This window comes from Galeopterus variegatus, unplaced genomic scaffold (assembly GCF_000696425.1).
Source record: "Galeopterus variegatus unplaced genomic scaffold, G_variegatus-3.0.2 Scaffold9595, whole genome shotgun sequence".
Lineage (NCBI taxonomy): Eukaryota > Metazoa > Chordata > Mammalia > Dermoptera > Cynocephalidae > Galeopterus > Galeopterus variegatus.
Genome location: NW_007735706.1, coordinates 30,988 through 37,070, shown reverse-complemented (window position 1 = coordinate 37,070; position 6,083 = coordinate 30,988).

The following is a 6,083-nucleotide window of genomic DNA, read 5'->3' as shown; positions in this document are numbered from 1 at the left end:
CTGATAGGGTTCCCATGGACCCACATAGGAGTGAGGAGCCACAACAACTGAAAAAAAGGAGCCACTCAGAAACCAGCGAGTCATCTCAAGGAACCAGCACAGGGCCCATTCCTTGTGAAGTGTTTGCAGCATGGGCAGTGGGGGAGATCCGCCCACAAGGGGAACACTGGGGCACAGCAAGGACAGCTGATCTGCCCCCCAATCAGCATAGGACCACTCAGAGGAGAGTGGTCAGAATATAGAATTGCATGGGGTGCAGTTTGATGAAAAGACTCAGGCCCAGACCAGAGTTTCTACAGAACCCAAGCGCACTGGGTCTCTGGAAAGGTGGAAGTACCTATGAAATCAAACATTAAAACCTGAGCTGCACAAAAAGCCTTCCCTAGGGAATCAGGAGGAAAGCAGCAATCTAGCTCAATCGCAGAACTTATATACTGGTCCCCACAGGAAATTCCCCCAATTTAGAAATAAGCAAAGGAAAAAAATTAGTTCCAGCCCAGGCACACTGCCAGTGCCTTGGGGCTGCTCAGGGAGCTGAGGCATGAAGCACGGGACCAGGCCCCCTGCCCACAACTAGGCACACTGCCAGCACCTCAGGGCCCACCCAGAGACCTGAGGCTTGGATCCGGGGACTGGACCTCCCTCCCACAACCAGGCACACCACCAGTGCCAAGGAGCATGCCAAAAACATCACCTCCATGTAGATAGCCCTCCACAGCCACCACAATAACCATGGCTGCTGTGAAAGTGGCTAGATGCCACAACCACCATGAAGATGGTCCACCAGCCACTAGAGTGCATTGACACATGGAGAGTCACCATCAGTGACCAAAGAAGAGAAGAAGATGTCTCTCTCCACAAAGCCCATTCCAGAGTGACAGAAGAAGCATCTGCTCAACAATAATATTGGGGGACCTGAACACACCTCTCAGCACTAGACAGATCATCTAGGCAACAAATCAAAAGAGTAACCATTAGTCTTTCAGAAGAAGAGAAGAAATCTAGGGTTATCAGAGGGGTGAGGGGGAGGGACTGGGGGATTGGGAGAGATTGGACAAGGGGCATAAAGAATAAGTATGATTTGTAACATTATATATGCTAGTAATATTGATTTGATCAACATATGTCAACACTGAACCCTTAATATATGTATAATCAATTATGATTGAATAAAAATTAAAAGAAAAAAGAAAAGGTCACATACAGGCATAGGGCTGTGTGCAGATCCAGGGCTCTGTGTGTGCTCAGGAAAGACCTGAGAAGACCCTAAGCTCTCATCTCTGGCTGACCTTGTGGCTTTGTGCTTCAGGGTAACTGGAAGCTAAGGCAAAGATGTAAACTGCCTGCCTGGGTGCTGAAGTCATGCCTCAGTATGCACATACAGCCCTTTACAAACACTGGAAGATTTGTTAGTCCCAGACATTAAAAGAAATTTCTGTCCAATTTTTAGTTGACCATTAACCTACCCATCTTCAGTGGATACACACTGCAGAGAATTCAAACATTACAGTATTAGTTTAGAGAAGTCACTGACCAAAAAAGCAACAACTACAACAATAATCAGCAACAACAACAAACTCCGGAGAGGCAGGGAGAATCTGATTTACACAGTTGCCATTATTTATATAATGTCTAGTTCTTAACATAAAATTATAATAGAGGTAAAGAAACAAGAACATATGGCCTGTATGGGGTGGGGGGGAAGTGGGTGAATAATCAATAGAAGGAAGTTCTACTAGTCCGTTTCTGTTGCTTGTAACAAAATACCCGAAACTGGGTGATTTATAAAGAAAATGAAATGTACTGCTTACAGTTTCTGAGGGTGGGAAGTCCAAAGTCCAGTGGTGAAAGTCTTGGTGGTAACAGTGATGGCAGGATATCACATTGTAAAACGGTGGAGCAGAGAGAGACTAATCTCCTCATTCACTCTCCTCTCAAAGTCCTCGGAACCACGCCCCTGACCACCACTATTAATCCATTCACTACTGCACCATCCTACAATCCAATCACCTCTTCAAGTCTCCACCTTTCAATTACCATAATAGGATTTCCCACCCTCTTAGCAGTCATACTGGGGACTAAGTTTCTGATATGTAAAACTTGGGAGACACAATTCAAGCTTCAGGGAGTTTGGGGTGGACATAATTGAATTCACTACAGAAGTCTAGACATTGAGCTTAATAGACTAAGACTTCAACCACTTACTTTTAAAATATAGTCAAAGAGGCAAAGGAAACCATGTCTAAAGAAATAAAGGAAGATATGAGAACTATGTCCCACTAAATAGAGAATATTAATAAAGAGATGTAAATTATTTTTTAAAAAGAACCACATCAAAATTTTAGAGTGGAAAAATACAGTAATGAAATTAAAAATTCAGCAGAGGGTCTCAACACCAGATATAAAACAAGCAGAAGAAAGAACCAACAAACTTAAAGATAGGTCCATTGAGATATTCTAGTCTAAACAATATTCTTTTTAAAGATTAAGAAAAATAAACAGAGCCTAAAGAAATGCGAGACATTATCAAGCACACCAAAACAATGACCACACCAAATGTTGGAGAGTATGTGGAGTGACCAGAACCCTCATTCAATTGCTTGTGGGCATGCAAAACTGGACAGCCACTCTGGAAGACAATTTGGCAGCTTTTTACCAAACTAAATAAATTCTTATTATACAATCTAGCAGTCATGCTTCTTGGTATTTACTCAGATGACTTGAAAACTTATTTATTCACAAAACCTTCCACACCAATGTTTATAACAATTTTATTCATTGTTACACTTCCCTCTGTGTGACGGAGATGAAAAAAGAAAGGATTACTCAAAGTGCCATGAATGCCATGAGAGGCCCGAAGTGACTGCACTTCAGCAACTCCCCTGTTAGGAGGAGAAAGCTGAATGTGACAGCCTTGATTCAGAGTTAGCTCCTCTTTTTTATTGTAAAGACAAGGAAGTTTCACAAGAAAAATCAGTTCATTCAATCATCAAAGAAAGACATAAAAACAAAAGCAGTGTAAAACTAGTAACAGCAGTAAAATTAACAATGTGACATTCCAGAAGGCAATGTGTGAAAAGCTAAGTTGATCCACCAACAAACAGTTTGACCTTAGCAAATATTTTCTTTCCCTACAGCAATTTCCTCAGCATATTTAAATAACAATCAAGCAGCTTCCTCAACATACCTTAACAATAATCAGTAGGTTAAGCTGCATCAAGGATATCTGCTCTTAGAGCCAGCAATTTTGCTGTGTTACAATTCTTTATCTACAACAGGGACTTTAGCCCAGAGAAAGTTTCTTGTCTTTTCTAAAAAGTTAGGCCCTGTGAAATACATTTGCTTTATTAATGTTAGTACTTTCTACAATTCATATTCACCAAAGCTTGGAAGCAAAAAGTGTCTTTACATAGGTGAATAAATAAATAGACTGTGGGACATCCATACAATGAAAGATTATTCAGTTATAAGAAGTAATGATATATTAAGCCAAGTCATGGAGAAATCTTGAATGCATATTCCTAAAAGAAAGAAGCCAAATTAAAAAGCTACATTATGTATAATTTCAACTACAAGATATTCTGGAAAAAGCAAACCTACATAGACAGTAAAAACTCAGTGGTTGCCAGGGGCTCGGGGGGGGTGAGCGAAGGTAAATAAGTGGGACACAGAAGATTTTTAAGACAGCTATTTGGCATGATACTGTAATGAAGGATATATGTCATTATACATTAGTCAAAACTAATAGAATGTGCAACACAGAGTGAGCCCTAATGTTAATGATGGACTTTAGTTAACAGTAATATATCAATATTGGTTCATCAATTGCAAGAAAGGTACCACACCAGAACAATATGTTAATAATAAGAGAAATCTGGAAGGGGGTTGGGGTGTATGAAAACTCTCTGTACTTTCTACACAATTTTTTTATAAACCTAAAAATTCTGAGAGTAGTCCATCAATTTAAAAAATGAAAGAGAAAAACAGAATGAATCAACAAAACATGTTCCAACTATATGCTGTCTATAAGAGATTCTCTTTATTTTTTTATTGAAACATGATTGTACATATCTATGGCATACTACATTGAATATCAATACCTGTGTACAGTATGTGATGAGTGGGAGATCTAGTAAGCAAAATAAATAAATAAATAAACTTAAACTCTTTTGCTAAAAATTAAAAGAGAATATAATATGGAGAGACTGGGTAGTATATTTATATTGGGTATTCCATCTCAAGTGATATTTAAGTTCAAACCTGAAAGACAGGAAGGAGTCAGTCATGACAAAATCAGAGGAAGAACAGTTTAGGCAAAAGAAAAACTAATTCAAAAGTCCAATAGAAAATGACTTTTGTCTATTTGTAATAGAAAGTTATGCCAGTTATGGTCCTAGCAGAAAATAGATGGCACACTCCAACTGGGATATTGAGGGAAGACTAACAAAGGAAATATTTACAAAGATGTGGGGAAAATTTAGAAACACCAAAAAGGGATTGCTATATGTGTATTGTATATGCACTACCCTGAAGCTAGCAACAGTGCACAAGCCTGTTATCAACCCAAGGCCTGACATAACAAAGGGACAAAGTGATACTGGAAACCAAACAGAGAGAGAGCATCTGTTTGTAGGTGGCTCTCTCCAGGAGTTGTGACCTTTGGTTCAGGAGCATAGATAGCCTCATGTGTTCCAGCTGAAAGGGAGCTAGGGGAATTTATCACAAATTAGCTGTACTCTCACTCTCTGATCCTCAGCCGGTGATTGGTGCATGAAGCCTTTTCCCTTGCTGCAGAAATGTAGGCAGAAGGCCCACTCCAACCCCCATCCTCACCACACAGGCCTGCAGATCCTTTGGCAGGACAAGCCCAGAGCCAAGCTAGGGGAGAGCCCTAGAAAACACACACTCCATCACTCTAGAACACTAGCACAAACTGTGCACCTCCCATCTCCCACTCTCAGGAGAAAGAAATAAAGGGAATCCAAATTGGAAAAGATGAAGTCAAATTGTCCCTGTTAGAAGATGACATGATCCTATATATAGCAAAGCCTAAAGACTCTACCAGAAAACAGAGCTGATAATAGAATTCAGTAAAGTTGCAGGATACAAAATCAGCACAGAAAATTAGTAGAATTTTTATACTCCAACAATAAACTAACAGAAAAAGAGATAAAGAAACCAATAGTCACAAAAATAAATAAATAAATAAAATACCTAGGAATCAATTTAAACATGGTGGTGAAAGATTTCTACAATGAGAACTGCAAATCAGTTTTTAATTAAAGAGGACACAATGAGAAGGAAAAACATTCCATGTTCTTGGATTAGAAGAATTAACATTGTGAAAATGCCCATAGTACCCAAAGCTATCTACAGATTCAATGCAGTCACCATCAAAATACCAATGACATTCTTCACAGAAATTGAAAAAACAACCCTCACATTCATATGGAACAAAAAAAGACCCCTAATAGTCAAAGCAATCCTGAGCAAGAAAAAATAAAAGCTGGAGGTATAACCCTACCTGACTTCAAATTATACTATAAAGCTATAATAACTAAAACAGCATGGGACTAGCATAAAAACAGAAAGTTGGACCACTGGAACAAAATACAGAACCCAGAAATCAATCCACGTACTTACAGCCCACCAATCTTTGACAAAGGCGACAATAACATACACTGGGGGAAAGACAGCCTCTTCAGTAAATGGTGCTGGGAAAACTGGACATCCATATGTGGAAGAATGAAACTAGATCTGTACTTCTTGCCACATATAAAAATTAATACAAAATGGATTAAAGACTTAAGTATAAGACCTGAAACTATAAAAATACAGAAAGAAAACAGGGGAGATGCTTCAGGATATAGGTCTGGGCAAAGTCTTTACGAATAAGACCTCAAAAGCACAGGCCACAAAAGAAAAAAGAGACAAGTGGGAATATATCAAACTAAAAAGCTTCTGTACAGCAAAGGAAACAATCAGCAGAGTGAAAAAAACAACTGACAGAATGGGAGAAAATATTTGAAAATTATACATCTGACAAGAAATTAATATCCAGGATATACAAGGAACTCAAACAA